Source organism: Colletes gigas, unplaced genomic scaffold (assembly GCF_013123115.1).
Source record: "Colletes gigas isolate AHSC1104 unplaced genomic scaffold, ASM1312311v1 Colletes_gigas_Sc00002, whole genome shotgun sequence".
In the NCBI taxonomy this organism is placed as follows: Eukaryota; Metazoa; Arthropoda; class Insecta; order Hymenoptera; family Colletidae; genus Colletes; species Colletes gigas.
The window spans coordinates 5,919,052-5,942,032 of NW_025106631.1; positions in this window are offsets into that span (position 1 = coordinate 5,919,052).

A 22,981-nucleotide genomic window follows, 5' to 3' on the forward strand; every position below is an offset into this window, starting at 1 on the left:
TGTCAGAATTTCTGATACCACACTTTCTAAGAAATGTTCAATAAGACTATTTCTATTATTCAGATAAATTTTAAGGAAGGAAGATAGGGTAATTTCTGTTTGTAAATTTTGTTCTTAAATATGCGATATACACAGGTTTGACAACTGAGAATTGATTTGATTTTTTTTGACATAATGGGTTGTTAATAAAATATTGTTCTATTTTAACGAATATTTTATTTTACCCTCAGTTTATAACCTGTTTGAAATGGTTTAAATAAAGGCAGAGGTCAGACTCCAAACGTTAAATACATACAGGGTGCATTTGCAATCTATAAATCTAAATATCTGGAGAATACATTTTCGAAAAGAATGTTAAATAGAAAACTTACTAGTTTGAATGGTGAAACATAACTATTTAAGGGAGGATTGCTACGATTATCCGTATATCCGCCTGGATAACACTTGACTCTAACTTATTGTTCTCTTAACAGTAAAAAAGACGTCGCGACTACCAATTTTTACGTTCCCCCATATAACCAAGAGCCATCTTTATAGTTATTTTCCACCACCAGAGGGTTCGTAGTAATCGTCGACTTTTCCCGTTGCGAAAATCCAGTTAATCCCGATAATTGGATGCCTCGCGCTCATTCGTAGGGATGGAAACTCGTCATATCTTGACGGGAATCCCTCGTAGAGCGTCTCGAGTTACCACGGGGTCGACGTAGGCGAACCTAGAGACGATGATTCACCGGTTGGATCGGTACCGACGAGCTCGTGAGTTTGATAGGACATAAATCCTGAGCAACCCGAGGCCCAGGAGCCAGGAACGCGGCACCGCGACGTACCATGTGTTTCGATAAAGAGCATCTGTACACAACTGCGCAAGAAAAGAATTCCTCCTCTCTTGTTTCCATCGCGCGGCCACCCCTTTCGTGGAACCCCTTCTTCTGCGTTAGGAGCCCCATTTTACCTCGACCACAGCGCTAATTCATGGTCGGTGACATCTCGTTGCCTCCGTAACAAGTACTATTGTCCTGGACAACTCGATCGGGCGCCATTGTGCCACCCTCGAGGGCAACGCCGCGCGTCTGAAGTGGTACCTGGCGGGAGAAAATGTTCACTGAGCAATTTTTAAAATTGATCGCGACGCGATAATTGTTTGTTTGGAAACACCGACTCCGCGTCCTTTCCGTCTAGCTCGAGAATCGGAACAATGGGTGCCCCGCAGATGCCATTAATTATTCTCGACGTCGCTCGGGTCTACGAGCGTTTTTAATTCGTGCTCGTTTTACCAAACTTCCGATCGTCGAATGGTTTAGAAACGATTAACGTAACGTTTAAATGCAATCGAGGAGATATTGATTGGTGTTGTTCTATTTATGCATCAATTTTCAATGAACATGGTCCTTACGATTTATAGAAAAGATGCTTTCTCATTTCTACTAGTTGCACTATCGTCAACGTAATAAATTGTAGAACTTTATTAAGCGAAGAAACGGAAATCTATGAAACAGAGAATAGAACAAAATAGTAAATATAAAAATGTAATCACCGACTTGATATCGACTGACGACTACAAACTTGTGCTCAACTTTCAACGAGTATTTTCTTCAGTATTTGAAGTTTGTTGAAACACAATTCCGAATAATAAGAGAAAATCATTTCTGTTGTTTTAAATAACTCTTCAAGAAATACAAAACTGATATGTCTGATTGCTAACGAAACATTTTTCATCATTTGAAATGGACAAACAGTTTTAGATCTTTTGGAAGCAAATTTCGATTGTGAATAGAATGATTTTAATACGCGAATAAGTGTTTTTATCGATAATGGCATAGTTTGCTGCGAACGATGGGTGTGTAAGAAGAATTAAAAGACCGCCGTGAGGCACCCGGTCGTATCACTGATATTAAGAGACGCGTGGGGAAAGAGTCGCCGTAGAGGGTGGAGGAACCGTCTTCAGAAGTCCAAGCCACTAGCGATCTACTCGCTGGAGGACGAAGAGAAGCTTCCAGCATGGTTTAGAGTAGATAGGGGCGAAAGTCAGTGCACAGCCCCTGTGGGGGCCACTAGCTGGCTTCGTGCCTTCGTCGCGACTTCGGGAACTCCTGTTGCCGACTCTGCTGAAAGCTGTACAACCCGAGCATCGAGGGTGAAAAGGGGAGGGTTAGGGAACTGGTCACTTCTATAGGACGACGGAACAATTCGTTGTCACCGCAGAACTTTCCCAAGATTGAGAAGTTTAATGGAACAACAATGCTGTACGCCGTTGCCTCCCGCTAAAAATTACGGACAATCGTCACGAAAAATTAACTATGTTTACCTATACATGTGCCTATAGAACTCTAAAATTTTCAATTTTTATACGTTATTGTTAAAATAATGAAAACATGGCACGTTTGAGAAACGATATTTGGCCAAGGAGAAATTGTATTCGCTAGAAGTAATACAGAAGACTGATTTATTCTTCTTGCAAAGAATGCAATAGAATTAAGTTATGACAATAGCTTCACTGCATATTCCGTTTCTCAAAATTTTGAAATGAATGTTATTGTGTTTCGATCCGAGTGTAAAAATTGTTGGAATCTTTTGTTAATTTTTTTCTAAATATTACTTTACAAAGTTAGTCGTTTGTTTCATGCCATTATCCCATTAGAAAACGAAACTGTATAGTAATTTCTTTTATAATATCTATAAACGGTAGTACGGACCATCTTATATCAGTACTAAAATTGGTCAATAATAATATCGAAACAAATACCCGGTGTTTGATACCGAAAGCAAAGAATACAGTTTTTAGTTTCCGGTCAAAAGGAAAGAATAGTTCGAACCGATAGTCGAATTAAACAGCTTTCTCGTTCCGGCGGTATTATTAGTATGCCGGTATGGGCGTTAAACTTTATTAATATCCTTATCAAAAACAGCGACGCAGCTAACTGCCGCAGTTGCAGTTCGTGGGATTCGGAAGTTCCTCCGCTCCACTGTTCGAGTATAGTTGTCGGGGTTTCTCCCGTGGGCGCCGTGGCCAGCCGTTAGGTTTGCGAGCCCTGAAGGACTAGCCCGTATCTCTGGGAAACTATCGTTCAGGACGTGTACAAGAGGCAGGATAACGGTCGACGCAGTTACGCGTTGGATCGTACATTTTCGTATTGTTCAATGACAGCAAAATCGAATTGAATTCTTGAAAAACTCGAGAAACACGTCCTTTTCAGAAGGAACGTCTTCAATTTGCACTTTAAATTCGTGCTAAAAACTTTCTATTATATTAGAGGCATGCAATGAAAGTTTTCATCATTTTTGTGGGAGATTTCTTTGTTAATAAATGAGTATAATAACTTGAAAAGCACGAGAAACACGTCGTTTTCTGGAGGAACGTTTTCAATTCCCACTTCGAACTTGTGTTAAAAAATATTTATCATATTAGAGGCATGCAACGAAAGCTTTCATTATTTTTGTGATTTTTTAGATTTCTTCGTTAATGAATGCGTATAATAACTTGAAAAACTCGAGAAACATGTCATTTTCGAAAGATACGTCTTCAATTTCCACTCCGAATTTGTGCTAAAAAATTTCTATTATATTAGGAGCATGCAACGAAAGTTTCTATCATTCTTATGGAAGATTTCTTTGTTAATAAACTTGCATAATAACTTTTTGGATAATCTATTTCTCATCACTTCCTGTCACTGTTCTATTAAAAGGTGAATAACCCTATGAAAGAAGTCCACGTGTTTCGTAAAAAAGCCCACAAACAATCAAAGAACTTTCTACAGAATAAAATACAAATAATACTATAGCGTGAACAATTCGAGTAGCTTCTGAAAAATATCCAATTATTGTAATTTCCGCCGTCGAGTGGCAATTTTTACGCTGCATACAAATATTGGAATCATCCCCAGTGTTTATGTTTCTACAGTACGAGTGACCCATCGACTCGGATGGCCAATGGCCGCAGGGCGAGGGCGATCCTTATCGCGAGCCTATTCCAATTTCATTCGCTAATGAAAATCAAAATTTTTTATATTTTTTTTTATTATATCTTCATCGTAGAATCTACAACAGAAAGTATGAATCTTCGCCAAAAAGAATGATTGCAATTGTTTTATAATTCAGTTTTATTCCACTTTCATTTCTCTAATATATTTATTTTTTGTTGAATAAAATTACTCAGGTCGACGAAGCTTCATTTCTTTTGTATATCTTGCAGAGGCATCTTGAAACAATTATTTTGGTATGTTATATGTTTCATTAGTTACATTAGTTAGTTCTAGAGAAAACAACTATTTAAGAAAAAGTGCTGGCTAGTAATTACTCCAACAACCTGTATTTAAATTAATTTTCAATTAAATAAAACAATTTAAAACAGTACCAAAAGAAAATCGAACTCGTAATGAAAATTAGTTTAATTACGAAGCGCGTCATCTTTTTCATGTCGCGGCGAGTGTTGTGAATTTCGATACACGGATTCCTGCACGAAAGTTGGTAGTTTCAGAAACAAAACTTTCGCAAACTTTGGCGAATCCTAATGACTCATTTGCAGTGAAATGTTAGCACGTGCGTTTCGAATGGAGACGGAAGGAACGTCCCGTAACCCACGCGACTAAAGTTATGATGGTTTATGAATACCCTCGTAACGAATGCTACGCTAGCCCCATGAACTCCAATGAATGGCGCGCCGTTATGCTATAATACGAAAGTATAACGCGTGATTTTCTATGCTGGAAATTGTTTTACGCCTATAAACACAACCTGCTGTGCAGCGACAGTTGGCGCATAAAAATATAATGACTCCTCCTTTCACGGGGGTATATCGATTCAGTGGCTTCCTCTTCTGCTCATTAACGAAACTAGGTAAAATATAAATAAGATCATTCAGCTATTTCGAAAATAATACTCCCCCGGAAGGAGTCTATTTCTGCTTTTTAAAAATATGATTCGTACGTACGCTGCTTGGAATATTACAAACGGATAATCCGAAATAATACAGAAACGTATACGTGTACCGGGGGTTGGAGGTTAGATACGTATCCGTGGAAATTACAAATGTGAACGAAATTGCAATTTCACAGATACACGTATAAATTCGGGCTCGAATTGATCGCGGCAATCAAATAAAGTCGTTTGTATATTCGAGCCGGCGAGCGCTATGTTTTTGATTTTTGTTACAAATTCCATTTATACGCTGAAAACAATGGATTCGAGACAACCGAGCGACACGATATTGTTAACATTTTTTCAACCACTGGCCATGAAACTTTAAACGTTCGCTCGTTAATGCAAGGTCTGATGAAAATTCGTAAATTGCTATAGAGATAATATAGTCTTAGATTCCCTTTTCTGAAAAATGACACTTCTTCGACAAAATCTCTCAATGGCCGAATTAACGATTTTCAAGAACAGAGAATATCGAAAAATTAGATTAGAAAGGAAAAAGCAGAAGCTATAAATTTCGATCGAAGAAAAGAGAAAATCGTTTACTTTCTGTGAAAAGATCGACGATCTATGAAAGGAATCGCCATTAAAAATTTTCTGCGACGATGTAAGAATTTCGTTCGATTTGTGTCGCATCTTAAATGCAGGATAGGAAGATAATCGAACGTAATTATCGTCAAAATGAATAATACACGGTTTGTACGTAAAATTTCTAAACTTTTCGATGAGATCTGGTACAAAAACAAATGCAAGTGCCGCGACACAATGCCGTCTAATGTCGAATTCGCCAATAACGCATTCAGGATGCTATGACGTATCGTTGGCACAACTACGGGGGGCGCGATAGGCACCAATTTGTAAAAGGAACCCCCTGCGGGGCGGGTGGCGTAGCGTCGCATTTACTCAGGGCGCAATATGCTATGCCACTTGATTAAAACACCGTACTGCATTCTCCGTCGTATAAAACACTCCTATACGGCGATGCAAGGGGATTGCTCCACAGAGGCTAATTTTGTTGACGAATCAAGGACATCGTTTATAACAAACATTATATCGCATCTTCAACTTGGACGAACAGAGAACAATCGAATACAGTAGTCTTTGGAAGCACAGAGTGCGTCAAGGCAGAGTCGCCATTTTGGTTTCGATAATTCTTAAACGAAACAATTAATTTGATCGTCAAATGGATTTTTCTACATTAATATACATTCTTTTTATCGATAGTTCTCTCTAATTACGAGTAAGATATAATATTGATTAAAGATGGCTACTATCAGCTGTCGATGGCCATTTTCTAGTACCTTAATTGAGTTTCACCGGATTGGAAATTGGAAATACTTTTCTTATTATTATCCATATTACTTTATTCCAAGTTTTTTTTATTTAGTTGACTGTTAACACTTTTTTTTAACCAGTTTAATTCAACTAGTTCCTGTATATTTCTCTTCAATTATGTAAAACCGTATTTAATACGTGAAAAATGATCGTAAACTAGAAATTATACCGAACTTGTTGATCCGTCAAAAATACTTGGAAATAAAGATCTTGCATGGAATTAACATTACATTATCTTCTAAAATTTACGAATATCTCCAAACGCATCCTGTTTTCTTAAAGAAAAGCTACGTGAAGTGTCCATTAAATGGGACATGTTCGATTGCTAGGATAAATATCTTATAAGGCGTTTTATTTAAAGTTATTTGCATTGATTATCAACGCGAGTTTGGAATATAAAATCGATGGATGCGCTCACTATGACGACCACTGCAACATGTAATATGATGTAGTGGCTCATTGTGTAACACTCTACGAGTAGAGGGCTCTGGAAAGATGTACCAACAGATGGAGGTGTTAATAATTGATAGTCGCGCCCCCTCGTTGGTACTTGGGGGTGCGCTGCTAAGGGTTGATGGATATTTTTTCAGGGAGAAGGAAGAATTGCGTACGACGCACTTAATTATTTTGACGAAGCCCATTGTTGATTTCGTCGACGATGGGGTCCGCTGAAGAAACATACACCGGTTGCGTTTAGAAATTTATCGATCCTTCGGCGAATTAAATCATCCGAAAGAACGTTTGAAAATTCTACCTCTAAACAAATTTCAAGAAATTTAAAAAAATGAAAAATATAAAATAAAAAATGTAGGCTCGTAATTTTAGCGTTTCATTGAGAAATTCATTTTTTCGATCGACGATTAATTCTTTCTTATATTGGGGCAATGTTTACTACTAATTAATTCTTTGGCAAGGGAACTTGCACAAGTTATGGAATTCTGGAAACTCTGGAATTTATAATCGAAATAGTTCCTTTACGTAATATTTTTATTTTTTCTGAGCTGAGTTTTACATTGAAAAATGAAAGCAATTTGGAAATCGAAATAATACGTTTTCGTTTTGAAAACAAACCCTTTCGGTAAAACGTGTTCCTGAAATATCTGAAAATTAGAGGCGACCTTGGGTAGTGACCCAATACCCGTGGTAATTGTAACGATACTCCCGCGGAGTGTCTTTTAATGTAGGTCAGACGGAGGAAAGAGGGTTAAGGCGTCATTGGATGTGATATTTAACGTAGCCACTGCGGTCGAATCAGGGTCAGAGAGCGAACGAACCACGAGAGATAGTAAAGGAATAGAGGTGACAGGAGAGGTCTGAGGGTCCGGCGCGAAGCTCGGTCGAGGGCAGGACGGCATAATGGATACATTAGTGCCTGGCCTCCAGTTTAATTAGTTTACATTACAGCCGCATCGTCACCACCGCGAAAGGGAAGGCCCACGAACCGGAAGGAGAAAGAGAGACTGGTATCGGGAGCAGAAAGTACGAGAGAGAAGGCGAGAGCGTACGCGGCGCACCGTAGGGGCAGACCAGGTTGATTAATCGGGAAAGTTTGATGTGAGTTGACGGAGACGCTAATCACGCCTCGTAACCGAATAATACTGCGCACTCTAACCTGCAATATTCATGAATCGCTCGGTGTACACGTACCAAACGGAATTCATTATCAACGACACTCGTTAAATATCATCATCCAAGAACTTCCAACGGGAGGTATCTTTCGTTCATTCGGAGTTTCTCCATTAACGTTTGTAATGGCGGACGATACCGAGGAATCGACTTCGGTTTCAACTTCGTACGGAATCGCGAGGAAAATAGAAAACTGATTTGGGATACGTGGCCTATGTACGCGTTGGCCTACTTTGCAGGTTACCGATCACCTGGAGTCGCGAGGATAAAATCAAATGGTTGTTGGCGTCCTTGGTATCGAGGTCTTTCACTTCTAATTGTGTATTAGTAAGAGGATTTGTAGAATTTTGATTGCACTCTGTGCAGATAATAGAGTGTCGAGAAATTATTTGTTTGTAGACTTCAGCTGTAAAGATAGATAATTGGCTGGGTAGGAATTTTTTAGTCTGTTTCTGGCTGGATGTTCCTATAATAGAAAAGTAATCGCGAACAAGCTTTGTTAGAACAGCTTACCCAGCTGTACCCATCTATTAGCAGCAAGTAAACTAGACTTTTTGTTTGTCGATTCGATTGCTACTCGTACGAGATTCAATTCTATCAAATACCCACATTAACCACATATTCGAATCTTATTTGTTCCAAGATTTGAAACCAGCTGTTTAATCCTTGTCGAACCTTATTCAATTTGAAGTGGATCCCACGACTGTTTGCGTCGAAGCAAGGGTTAATTTCTTGAGCCGAAAATGAGGAAAGGACGTTACTTGGAGGATGACCTAATACGTAAGGAGGGTCGCGTTTTGAGCACGCGAGTGAGACACAACGAGGCGCGGCATAGCTCATTTAATTACAAATTCCATTAAAATGAATGCCAGTTCAGAAACAAACTCCACATATCTGCATTAAGCTGCGGGACGACACGTCTTAATCAGGTTAATATAAATATGAAATATGCAGCGAATGTTAGCCCTGGGTTACTCGCGGGTAAAGGGTGGCATGGACGTATCCAGCATACGTGTGCTACCACCTTACGACTCCTGGGGGGCGCCTTCATATTAACCCTTGCATATTAAGCACGCGATAAGCGGATTCTCAAATATTAACGTTGTCACTCGGTTCGCGACGAGGCGACAGCTTGCTCGACTGATCCTTACCACTTGCCATTTGCCCAAAGACGGATCATCTCGTCCCAGGAATTATGTATACGAGCCTACTGTTACGCGTCAACGGGAAACTCCTGACGTCCTATGGTGGGAATTGGGACCACTTTCTTAGAATCTTGATAAGACTCCCCTCGATTTCCAATTTGATCGACGCTTACACTTTACTTCGCGCTCGATCTTCGTAGCTAGCGAAACTTATTTCTGTTTACTTGGCTCTGGACGTAATTAGCTACTTATTTATGGTAAGAAGCCCTGAACAGTCTCATATCCAATGAGTATTATTTCAAAATGTTGTGCAAAGTGTCAAGTATAACAACCAAAGTGCTAATTTGTTCCATCGTCACACTTTCGTCCCCCAAATTAGCTCAAGCAGAGATTCCGCTTTATTTGCGCTAACTAATCCTCGAAATCCGTGAAAATTTGAAGAGCTCGTCGAGTAATTGCGAAACGTAGCTACTTTTAGCGACATATTTGCCAACTCGCGGAGAGTAAACTTTAATCAAACTCTGCTTTGGCCGTGGGTGGGGATCGGGGGCGAAAAAATTCCATACAGAAAGGGTATACGGGTGGAAAAAAGGAGCAGGCGAAGGTCGTGCAAACATTTTGACGGCTCGATATTTTTCAATATAACCGCGGCACCGTAACTCCGGTCACCATGGGAAATCTGGCCAAGTCTCCGAGACCGGACGATATTATAAATATTAGATCAATTAAGAATTAACACGCGGCCACTGTCCAAGTATTCCACCCCATTTTTCGAACTTCCTCGTCCGGGCGGCGGTTCGAGGCTGCAACGACTAACGACTTTAAAAGTCGGGATTTACCCACACAGCCGCGGCGTCAGAGTTAAATATCGCGGCACGTACGGAAGCGAGATCGAGGAAACGAGAAAAAGAGGCGAAACGCGGAAGAACGAGAGAGCCAGAGAGAGAGAGAGAGGGAATACGAGAAACGAGAGAAGAAATACTCGTGCATGGTCCCAGAGTCCCAGAGCCGATCCTGCCAAGTTATTTAAATTCAAATTCGAAATATCGTCGAGGGTTGCTAACATATTGTTTGTTTCGTTTGGGTCATGGCGATAGTGAGAGAGGGTGAAGGCTATCTCGCGGTTGAAAACGTTCCCTTCCTCGATTCCTCTTCGTCAATTGCCACTGGTTTCGACTTGTCGAAAAAGTATTGCAAACAACGCGTCACGATCTTTGCGCGAAAAAATCATTTCGCCCTGTAATCCGGACAAATCGCTACTCGTCGCTTTTGTTCACGGTCGAACGTAAACAACAAATTCACAAAAATATATTTCGAAAGCAGTTTACGGTATTACACATTTATTGTGTTCTTCAAAAAATAATAATAATTTAATGTTTTTTTCGTTGAAGTATGCTCGTGAAGCTGCGAGGAGAGAATTCTTTTACATACAGTATTGAGAATCACTTACTCTTACTGCGTTTCCCGCCTTCGAGGTTCTTCGAATTGACCCAGAACTTATTTGCATACGTGAGTGAAGGCAATATGTACGTTCCCGTAGTTCCAGCACGGCTCAGATGTCATGTTCACGTACGTAGTATTCCCTATCCCTTAACAATTTGCCGCTAACACGCCGAGGAAACTCACTTGCGACCATTCTACGACCCCGTACGGTCGTACAGGCCTCCTCAAAATTTTAAACGCTTGTTACGCGTTGCAACGACAAATGCACCTTACGTAATTAAGTGCAGGGAATCACGGCTCGCGGGTTCTACTTTCGAATTATTTTTTTAACTATTAATTCCCCTTTGTTTTATTAATAAGTATGCAGGATGCCCCAGTGGAACCGTAACGTGGGTAATTTTTCGTGTAAAAACGAGTCGAAAATCTAGCTTTCGTTGTCGAGAAAAATAACTTTGAAACTGTGACTAATTTCTATTCAACCGTTACGAGTAAGCAATTTTTAGATTATTTTATCACTTTCCAATAATAACGAACGTTTTAACGTAGCGATAGGGGCTGCGTCGAAGCTTGGTCGCACGTAAGAATATTATTTTTCGATCGTTTCTGAAGTCGACGGAGAATCTTTCAGCTTGCTGGAAAGCGTACCGAAATTAAGACTCGATGGAGACGGTCCGCCCCGGGAGTCTGAAGGGTTGATAAAAAATAAAACAAATATAGGTTCGCATATTACGGTCGCGTATCGGTGGACAAATGAAGATGAGACGGTCGCGCGTAGGTGATGGAGGTACGGTTGCTTTTTAAGCTTTCGCTGCCACTTGTGCGGGTCAGTCTGCAAAAAGACTTAATTAATGAGCAGCCTCTCCCTAAGGACGTGCATGGGACAGTACGGGGAAGGCGAGGTGAGCGAGAAGCAGTGAGATGACGGAGTACCCTCCTAGGAACGACCCTCGATGCAAACTCCACGTATGAATATGTCTCTGCTAATTCAAAGTTCATTCCAGAGGTAGATGCTGCCTGTTTACGGCGAATATTAAAAACTTCAACGTCGTTTGTTTTCGCTTGACCGGTTACAGCGAAAAAGGAACAATGCCTAAATATACTGTTCGTGTTTCCCGCTCGCACAGTTGTCTCCCCTCGAATGAAACTTGTACCAGACTCGAAAATATAATATAACCGAGCACGCTTTATTGTATTTTCGATAATATCAACATCGATTTAGACACGTGAATACTTAGTACTTTAAATTCACAAACTACGTCGCAATTTTTTTACGTGAAAATGCCAGCTAGTAATTACGCAAACTATCCTGTATACAAACTTAAATTCATAATAATGGTTAATACATTCATCGGATAGGGGATGAAAAGCCCTTTAAAACGAGAGTTCGTTCAAATCGATACCGTAATTAGTTCCGGAGATGTAAGGGTTCGAAGCGTTTGTTTACGTCGTGAGGCCAATGAACTTTCTTACTACGGCCTCGCAAGGTCGTTGACCGCTCTGTTAGACGGAGACAGAGATAGTTGAAATGCAAACTTTGAACCACATTTAAATAAAATGTTACATAATAAAAAATTTATTAAAAAAAAATATGGTTTCATAATTTCTTTTGGTCCTCAAAGAGACAAAAAGTGCACAGTGTTTGGCCCTCGATAAAAATAGTTTGCCCTTTAAGGTGTTAAGGTTGTAACGATTCCTCTTGCTATTCGCTCCGGAGGAATGTGGATTGAATTCCACCACCAATTTCATTGGGGTTTATCGTGGTCATTTCGTACTTTGCTGTTCGCGTTTATCGCTGCTCGATAATTTTACGAGCCGCGTGGCCGTTTCTTTTTTTTTTTTCTCCACCAAGACGCGATCGTATAAGGGTACCGTCGAGGCATGTACAATTCAGTTAGAGACGCTGTAAGGGTGGTTTTACGTCATATCGTACCGCCCTGCTTTTCGTTTCCATCGTTCCCGTTCAGCTATATTTTATTTAAGCGATAATTGAAAATTCTACGGAATACGACCAATGGATTTGTCACCAAGGAAGGTTTTACGCTTCCTCTGAATTTCCCATCGCGGTTTCTTTCTGACTTTCACGTGGGGGATACGCTCGACAACATCCGCCGATCTTCTTCCCGCAGATCGCGGTCGTAACATTGGACACTGAGGGAGATCGTCTACGTAGGTAGTAGTATCACGGCTTTATTGACTGTGTTACGACAATGTTTTAGTAATCGCATTGTAGCTTCGAGAGCCCCTACAATTGCACGCGTCGAGTTATAATATCATTTTACTATTTAGAAACAGCGACTCCGGTGCACAGCAATACACCTTACTTTTAACGATACGAAAAAATATGTCAGGAACGAATTATTTACGGAGAGACACGTATCGTGGTGCACAACATTCTTTTCTCAAAGTTAAATATTTAAAAATTTCTGCAAATAAATTTTGCAGTATATCTTAGTTTAAGCACATTTAATGTCTCCCTAGCTTTTGATAATTCCAAGAAAAAATTAGAAGAGGTACACAAACTATTGACCATTTTCTAAAACTTTATCTAATCCTTTGTTATGACGAGTTATGATGTGTTATGACTGTCAAAGAAATCTATCTGCATTGGTCGTTATCGATACTAGATTGCTTTCCAAAGGTAGCCGATAGCTGACGTGTTTTCTCTCTTTAAAACAAATCGAACAAGCGACGGAACAAACGCTGGGGGAAAGAGTCGGGAGGCCAGCGAAAATAATTGAAAACGACCGTAGGCAGCAACCTCAGACCGAGAGCGGTAATTTTGTGCTTTTAATTGAAAACCAACAATAAGTGTGCCCGGGCAATTAGCCTATAAACACCTAATCCGAAGATCGCGAGTCGTTATCTACCCTCTGGTCGCTCGAGAACCAGAGGGTTTCAGCGTCACCCTCTCAACGGTTCGTATCATCGAGGAAGGACACTTAACGCCATCTTGACACTGAGTATATTCGATCGTAAGACTTCTGGATTCGTATCGATTCGGTATCGAGAGTCAACAATGAGATGTAAAGCATCGTTAGGGTAAATTTAGGCGTGAAATACCGATTCCGTGCGGGTGCCCGTCCATTTTCTAAAGTGTGGGCGAAGAAGAGCTCCTGGTGGTCGAAGTAGACGCGGTGGCAGAGATGCGTGGTACTTACGCGGGCATACGTGAACGCGTACGTGTGAAAACGTGTGTAGAGAAACGCACAGAGGTCGGAACGACAGCGAGGTCAGGGGTGAAGGGTGAGCGTAGATTGAGGGGACCCCATGGAGTCGTGAAATCCATCAGACCAGGCCTCGAGTCCCGTTTGCCAACGCTACTTACGGTGGTGCGGCGAGAACGGCATCAACGGGACTGAGAAGACCTGGAAGATGTCGGAAAAGAAGGAGAGGGGGGGAGGGGCAGAGGGCCACGAATAAAATATTATCCACGGTATGTCCCCTTTGAGAACACGGCATCCCTTTTCCATCCCTTCTGTCTTTTTTGTTCGTTCGCGTCTCAAGGTGCTCTCACTGGGTCTCACCTACTCGCCTTACGTGTACGCCCCTGACGCACGTCCGGGCGAGAGTGCACGGTTGTCATTCAAATTTTCAATTTCGATCTCTTTGACGCCGGCAATCGCATCTGTAGCTGCGAGCAACACTCTCGAAAATACGCCGCCATGGTGTTCCAGGCCCCCGGCAAATCTGGGACACCAGACACGAAGGAGGAATTACGTAGCAGAGTAGGTCATTCGTAACGCGTTAGGCAAATGTACCAATTTCTTGCTCATTTAAACGTCGTTTAGTGGATGAAAGAAGCTACAAACTTTCTAGAGTCTACTATGACAAAACTATAAAACATTAACATTTAAAATTTATTTTTCTGGCTTATTAATGCTGTGTACCACCTTCGTTGCTTTTTACTCTATTCGACTGACTCTATTCGACTAAAACTCAAAATTAAGCTCTTTAAAATTCATGAATCCCATTCAAATATCTTTCTATCAACGTTTCGACTTCAGAATTAATTGTTCCAGTTCCACGGTGAAAAGTTTTACTTACTTTGTAACCTTTGTACTCCCTTTGCTTCGGGAACGTTCAACGGTCCTCGTTCCTTCGTCGTTGTCGTTCAAAGGAGAAGTAGAGCGGGCACGAAAAGGAAATCTCCGGGTCTCGTTTGGAGTCCACATCGTCAGACAATCCAAAATCCATAAACTCTCGTTGCACGGCGTTTCTTCGGTGAAAATTCTTCGCCGGGGAGTATCGCGGAGCGAAGACGAGGGAAGTAGACGAGGGAGAATAGGCGGTTCTTAAATCTGAAAAATTAAATTATATCGCCGTAAAGAACGACGCCCGAGGGTTTAGCGTCTCGCGGATGGGGCAGATCGCGTATACGGTGTGGAGACCGTTGAATAAAAACAGCATTAGTCCGTACATAATGTATGGATGATGGCGACGTGTCTTGTGCTCTATCGTATACAGGAGAAAGAGGAAGGATGTTTTGGAACAGCGGACGAGCAAAGGGAACTATACGAGAATGCTGGGAGTCGTAAAGCATCCGGTTGCTCGCATCTCGCCCGTTATAATAATTTAGTTCATAAAATTTGTGCCCAAACCCGACCGGGCACGGTCCCTGCCATGGGATTTCGCGGACAGCTGGAACAGAGAAGGTCATTTGCCCCCAGGCAACTTTGATTTACGGAATAGGTCGATAACAAACTGTATTAGTCGTTTGTTTCGAATATGGTATTAGCTCGTTAAAATTGAAAATACCGAGCGTCGGTCTTTACGGGCCCGCTTAGTTTCATCGATCCGCGGAAACGTCGTTTCGAATTATTAGCGATAAAAAAAGCTATTCACGAAAAAAGCCGCTCCAGGGGGAACGTTGAAATTTGAACGGCGAATACGATTTCTTTATCGATGGTATCTTGGACGCTTGTCGAAGGTTGTTATTTTTTTTACGAAGCTTTTAACTTTGGTAAAGTCAAAGACAATGGGTTCCAAAGCCTCAATCAACAAATTGATATTCTTGATTTTCCTCCCATTACAATTTTTCCCAGGAGTGGCCGAACACCCTGTGTATGTCTTGTATAGAGTCAACGTATAGTTTGGATATTGTAGGTTCCTTTTTTGCACATTTCGACACGTCGTGGGTGGATGAAAATCCCGGAGTCGAGTAATCAGTCGGAAGAGTCTGACGTTGGGCAGACTAGCGAGTAAGATAATAATACATCGACGACGATGGAATTGAATATGAAATCAGTAAGAAGAGCCTGGCTGCGGTGGATGAGCCGAAGATAAAAGAATTTATTAGTAGCGAACCGCGCAAAATACCGATTTGATTTATCAAGCAGGAAATCCTATCATCTCCATACTACAAGACTTTTCACTCCGGGTCTTTGATTAAAATGCGAGCTTAATCATCGCTCTCTGCTGGCACCTGGGGACTTCGCTTGTCGCCTCCTCCGACTCCACACAGCCCTCTCTGCGGGCTATAGGACCTCGCTGTCTTTTCTCTCCCTGGCAGGGAGCTTCGACGAAAGCTGGAAAACCGGAAGGATAATGCATGACGCGATCTTTTGTTGCTACGTCGGCGACAGAGAGGCAAGCAAGAGGCCGAAGAGAACAGAAAATTCTCCGGCTTCCCAGCTGCTTGTTTTAAGATATTAAAATGTGTCATCAGTTGATGCCTTCGTTACTGCTACGTGATGGATCCTCCTACGTACTTCCTTCTGACGGTCTTCCGTGTCCTCGTCTCGTCTCTTTGATACATCTCGACTTTAATTACGAGAATGTTCCTTTCGACGGCCACTGGCAAAACTTACGCGAATTACATCACAACCCCCCCCCAAAAGTCAAAATATATCAAAAATTTACAAAACAAATATTTCACGCGTATTTTGTTTCATCGTTAATCAGAAAATTCGAATTCTCCAAAAGTATACTTTTTTTAAATTTTCGAGCCCAATTTTTTGAATATAAAGAAGACGCGTTGAATGTTTGTTTCGGGAACCGTATCTCTCGAAAATTTCAAACCAGCGAAACGCGAGAGTTCCGTGCGCTACCCCGCGAGTTCGAGAATTCGAGAAAAATTGCTTTCGCGTTGCGCTAACGGGTGAACCGTTGAATCCAGACGATGCTTAACAAGGGAGCTCTTTAAATTTTACACGCATGCACGATAAAAGCTCGCACGCGGCTCGTTAAATTATTTTGAGTTCAGTTTATGCCGCGTTAAAAGCCTCCGGATTTCTTGATTACTGCATGCTCCGCGTCCGCAACGATTTCGCACCCTTCCGTTACATTCTAAGCGTTACACGGTGAAAAAGTTTTGTCTTGCTCCGTTTGGCAGCGAATGTTTATCGCGCTTCAGATAATTAATGAAAATAATTTTCATTTTGCGATTGTATTGGTTATCGTGTACTTGAAATTGGAATGTTTGGAACGAGTGGAGAATATATATTATTTTTTATAGTTGTAATTCATCGATAAAATTTATCATAATAAGGGAAAAATAAAGTAAAAGAAATTTTTGATATAATTGTTAGTTGTGATTAGAAACGTTTTAGACGAGAACTTGTTTATTTTAACGATGCTTCAGATAATGTACTTGTTTAAATTAAGTAACATACTTTTCATAAAATTTACAATTCTATACCACATTGTATACTTTCGAACTAAAATTGTAATTCTTGAAACAAGTAAAAGTCCCTGACTTTCCATACTTGTTTAAATTAAGTAAAATACTTTTTATAGCATGTACAATCTGGAATAAATTAAATCTAAATATTTTTTTTAAATTTGAATGAGTTTTGCAACCTTTCCCTGTAAGCATTTTCCCAGCCAAAATTATTGTCGCCTCGATATAATCTGTTAAAATTGCTATCGTCGATGGTTGGTAAAAATTGTTAAATTCTGGATTATGAAATCTATGGCGACGCAAACTTGTTAAAGCGTTTAGAGGGCTGTTGTCGCGACAGAAGGAGAGGGGGGTAAAAGTTTTCGCTTTCAACTCCCGAACGAAATTCGCACGGTTGTCTAGAGCCGCGGGTAGGGGCGACGATCGACAATCGTCAGGTTTCCAATTTTCGATAAATCATTTCGATTCGAGCGCGTCAATAGATCCGCGACGGTATCGGGGACGTAAGGCGTCGGCGAAAAGTTAGGGATAGACGAAGGGCGAAAGGGAGAAAAGGACGGGGTGGTTCCGGAGTACGCAGGTGGAAGAAGGAGAGAAGAAAAGGGGTAGTTCTCCGGGCTTGGTGAGAGTATGGGAAGGCGAAGTAGTAAGGGAAGGGGATGGGGGGTGCAATTTCCGCGGTTCGTGATTGGGGCAGCCTCCTCGGGGAGCAAAAACTCCATCTACAAATGAACAGCCGTGACAAGAGCCATAATTTCTCGGGGCTGAGCTGCAGCCACCGTGGCTTCTGCCAGCCGCAACCTTCCTTTTCGCTTTTGATACGATCTTGTGTATAGAAGATGGCACGGCTGTGTCGAAGAATTCAGATCCTTGAGAACTTCTTCGTCGCCGTTACTCTTCGATCAACCTGTCGAAGGATTTCTTTTAATCCCTTCAAGGTTCTTTGATTTTACAGCGAACGTCCTTGCAAATGCGTCACAGGGGCAAGACGCAAGAGAGGTTTACTGGATATGCAATTGCAGCTCTCAACATAATCGTGTATTAGTTAATCGTGAAACAAGTCGAAAATGTAGAATATAATTTTTTGTAGAAAATAGAGAAATTCTACACCATTCTAGCCAATTTTTTAATAGGATTGACTTTGTAAGGTAACTTTTATATTTTTATGCAAGAAATTTAATTAAATTCGTTGTATGAAAATTTACAATATTCGATAGATTGTAAGAGTTGTTTCGTAAGTCTCGATATAAGGAATTTTAGTACAAATTGTGTTTGATTAGAATCCAGTAATTAATGCACATTTAATAAATCAGATGAAACCGTCTCACCTGTCGATGCAACATTTTTTAATTTCTGCAGATGCTTACGAAATACCCAGGTATCGTCAAATGCAGCTTATTTTCTGAATTTTAATGAAATACTATGCCAAGATTCCTATAACTATGTCCAATTACTCGGATAGCTACTTTATATTTAATGCATTCACTCACAAATTCATTCCAAAATGCTAAATATAACACTACCGACATTTTCAAATTGACAAGGATAGAATTAGTAGTTTAGTAGAAACGAATCAAACTTCGTCAGTTCAGGAAATTTCGAAAACTTTAAACATATCAACATCAACAATTCATAGAAATTTAAAACAGATATTGTGTCAATGCTCAAAGTATGAAAACCACACAATATTTTTGTTAGCATATAATAAAACCTTCCCTAAACCACTTAATAACAGTAAATAACAAATGAGACATACATACATTACATTTTAATAAAAAATCAAGGAAGTTTCGTATCAACGATTTAATAACTTCGCCAAAAGGGGAAGAAGCTGTCAAACTAGGAGTTTACAGTTTTTCACAAAATTCCACGATCCGTTTGAAATATTATTAAGTTTCAATACACGAGAAACGTGCTCCTTTTGACACGATTTTCTTCTACTTCGAGAATGTGACACCTGAAACGTCAATCCCGAAAGAATCGACCTTCTTAAAGGTTCCTTCTCTCGACGCGTCAATTCTCTGTCGTCAAGTTCCCCGTACGCTATTTCGGGGTGTTTTTTGTCCCCCCCTGTGTCCCTTTAAAATTGCACAGCGTTATACTTTCGTCGGTACGGTCAATCTATCAGTAGCAATTCCGAGCCGCAACCGAGAGCATAGTTATTCGCGCAAGAAGCGAAAGGTGGGGTTCCATTTTCCGGTGAATTTCTCGGATGGTAATCCTGCCACGTCTACGGAAGCGAGCCCGACCCTCCCGGCCCTAACCGGATCACGCCTCAAGGATGATGTATGATTGTGCCCGCGAAAAAATTAAACGTACATTTGATAAATAGAGTTGGCGGCAGTGACTGCGTTCGTAGAGGGAGGGCAAGTAAAAAGGTTGCTTTAGACCATGCCACGTTGTTGTAGTCGACTTCTATAGAGGTAACGCGAGCTATCGTACCTTTCGGTTTTCCTCCGAAATTCACTGTCCCACGGGATCGACGGCTCCCGATGGTTCCACGCCGGGAGATCGCGCCCGTTTGATCACAGTTTCCGTAAATCATTAAAACGTTTTAGCGCGGCTCGCGAATAAAATCGACCCCGGCTTTAGCCTCTCGTTGTCTCGTATTAAATTCGCCGGATATCAATTGTAAGATACAGGGACACGAAACCCAAATAACATCACACCATTCCATGAGAGTCTCCAAAACGAACGAAAGAGCTTTTAAGCGCCCATGGTGGCCATATTTATGATATAATTCATAATAGACGTGGTTCCAACAAGATGGCGTCGCATGCCACGTTTCTGTTAACAATTTTTGATAATCCTAAAGCAGACATCCTTCATATCATCGATCAGATACAGTCTGATCAACGTGCAGAAATAAAGCAACGAGCGCCAGAGTATGTTTTGCAGTTCTCATTTTGTTTCAATTCAAAGTTCTATCGCCCTTATTGGAAAACCCTATAGAAAGGAGAGTAGGTGTCGATAGAATTACAGCGGTTCCGCGGTTTCCCAATCGACTGCGCACACTGCGGCCATTAGTTTCGCTGTGTATCTTTCTTTACGACTTCGTAACTCTAGCTGTTGAGTAGCTAGCAGACAAAAATTGATCGTTCCTCGCGGACGAGTGCTTGGGTGATCATTGAATCCTCCATAAATGTTTCGAATTTTTGCAAAACTTAAATACCGTGTAAAAACAAACAGACGTAAGAACGAGTTTCTATAATCGTAAATATGTCGCTGAAATCAGACCAAATCCATGAAATTACGAGCTTATCCTAACACAATGTTTTATGTTACGTTCTTAACATAATAAAGTAGAAACCGTAGGAAGAAGAAACCCAATTATTTTCACCCCTCAATACCTTGATTGCTAGACCAAAATTCACGAAGAATTTAGAAATATAAAATGACCTCTTCTAAATATATTTTAAGAAAAACACGCAAGAGCTTAGTGACTGACTCGATATAGCGAACGCTAAATATCTTGGAAGGGATTACAATTAATTGAATTCCATTCGTTAGGTGTTTCGATTGTTCCTGACTGAGACCAAAGTGACAATCCAGACTGGAAACGATTGCAAGTTGGTTCGGTCTCCTCGAAGAGGGTTGACCAGTTTCCAAAGTCCGAGTTTCAGCCCCGAAGGAGCTCACCTCCATTACGCGGGGTTAACCACTCAGTCTTCTCACTTCCGGCACACTTTGATTGGCCCTCCAATTCCGTTAGTCTTAGATATTATACCTTATACCGTTTGCCTGTTCCTCGAAAAACTATCTAAGAATTTAATCTGAACTCTGTAGCACTTTGGAGTAACCATGTACGTAAAATGAACTCTAATATATGAATATTCGTGGAATACTTATGAATTTTATCTCATGATTTTGATACGAAACATTTTTCTACTTGGATGTCTTGTTTGAAGAATTTTAGAAAACGTTCGATCAACGCGGGTGATAAATTTTTGAAATCATAAATCGAGGAAGGTTTTACAACGATAAAAGTCTTTATATTTATATTTTACACACAGCTATAACAATGTCTACCTGTTTAAAATATAAATATGAATCTTTTATTAAAAGAAGCCTTAGCAAAGAAAAATTAAAAGATGTCTTGTATCATGATTACTTCAATTTCGTAGTATATTAATTTATCGTTTGTCGATGATATTTGAAGATTTCGAGAGGAGTTCGAGGCTAGATCCGAGCAGGTAAGATCGTTTCGTAAGTCGACCTATTTACGAGAATAAAAATGTATCTTGCTCGACGAGAATGTGTATTATTCGATCCAGGAGATATTTACTTTTAGATTCCGCCATCGAATAGCAAACGACGGATTGCATATTTCCCTCTCTGCCTCGATCATCTTGTTTACTCGATTTCGAAGCTAGAAAGAGTATAGATCAAATCTACATAGAGAACCATCTTCTTCGTGCATTTGGCGTTCGAAAGCATATGTAGATGGATAGATGGAAACCTGTGACGTCGGATGCCGCCTCGTCTCCGGGTCTCCGGAGACGCCGTGCGTCGCGACCTTAAATAATGCACAAGCATATTTTTCTATCGCGCGCACGCGGTGTCGTTGCCACTACCGGATACCAGCGATTGTCACTGTCCCAATTTATTTTCGAGCTTAGCCAGCCGTCGTAAAATATATCATAATATTTTCGAGACAACCCGGAAACGAAACTTTCGCGCGAAATATATTTTTACCGCGCGAAACGTTCTCGATACGAGACGACGCATGGGGATCGTTACAGGCGTCGATAGAAAATAAATCGAAGATAAATTAATCCCTGACCAGACTCGGGAAAATGTAATCTGATTACGTTTGACCAACGATACGATTACGCGTAATCGAGCGGTAATTATCGGCCAATTACGGTGTAATCATAATTGTGAATCTTTAAAGCGTGTAAAAGCTATCTAATTATCGTGCGGTTACGTGTAATTTTATCGTGGCTAACGTTATCAGAGTATACCGTGTGCAACTCTGTGACGATCACTTTTCATCGTTGAACAAATTACATTTGACTTTTGATGATCATATTTATCTTTTAAATTTACAAATTAAAAGTTTCCAAGAGACGAGTTCTTGTTACATTTACTATCCTGATGTTGACTAGAATGTAATTCGACAAAATAAATTTGTTTACCTTGGAAACTCGGTCCACCAAAGGTGTAGAAGCCACTTATGGTACTCGTGATGTTTTAATTATAGCAATTATTTTATGCATACTTTTCTAACCATCAAGAGCCAAATGCAAACAAGAACCTTCAGTTCTGAATAGTTCCATAGAGATGTGATCAGTATTATTTAAACATATCACGTTATGAATCCCCATATTGGAGGAGTCAGAAAGCGTTAGGCGACTCCACCTACAAAAAAATCGATACGACCATAAGACGACCCTTTCGATACCAAATAATTTTTCTCCCACTCTTACGCTTAAAAAGGAAAGCTTGAAATTCACAGGAATCGCGAATCGACGATACGTTTTTTCCACGCGATCCATCGGTTAGTTTCTCAACTTCCTCGCCCGCGTAGACGATATTTATCTTCATATTGTTTTAATATCGCCAGCGAAAGACTGCTCGTTGTTTACATCTTTATCTTATAAACGCGAGACCCTTCTCGTCCTAGCTGTTCCACCCTCGCGCTACACGCTAGCCAGTTCATTGGGACGAAGTTTTTTCCTTCGAAAATTACCAAGTTGCCCTGAACTTTTGCTTGACACTGTTTACGCCAACGCGTGGAAAAAGTTACTGATTAGAGAACGATTCAAGTTGGTTAATTACTATGAAAATCCACGACGCAATTTCTTCGCGCTGCTCGACGTACCAGCGAACTCACATTTATTGTCTATTTTATTATATATGGTCAATGTTTGTTAACCCTTTTCCAGTCTTTTAATTT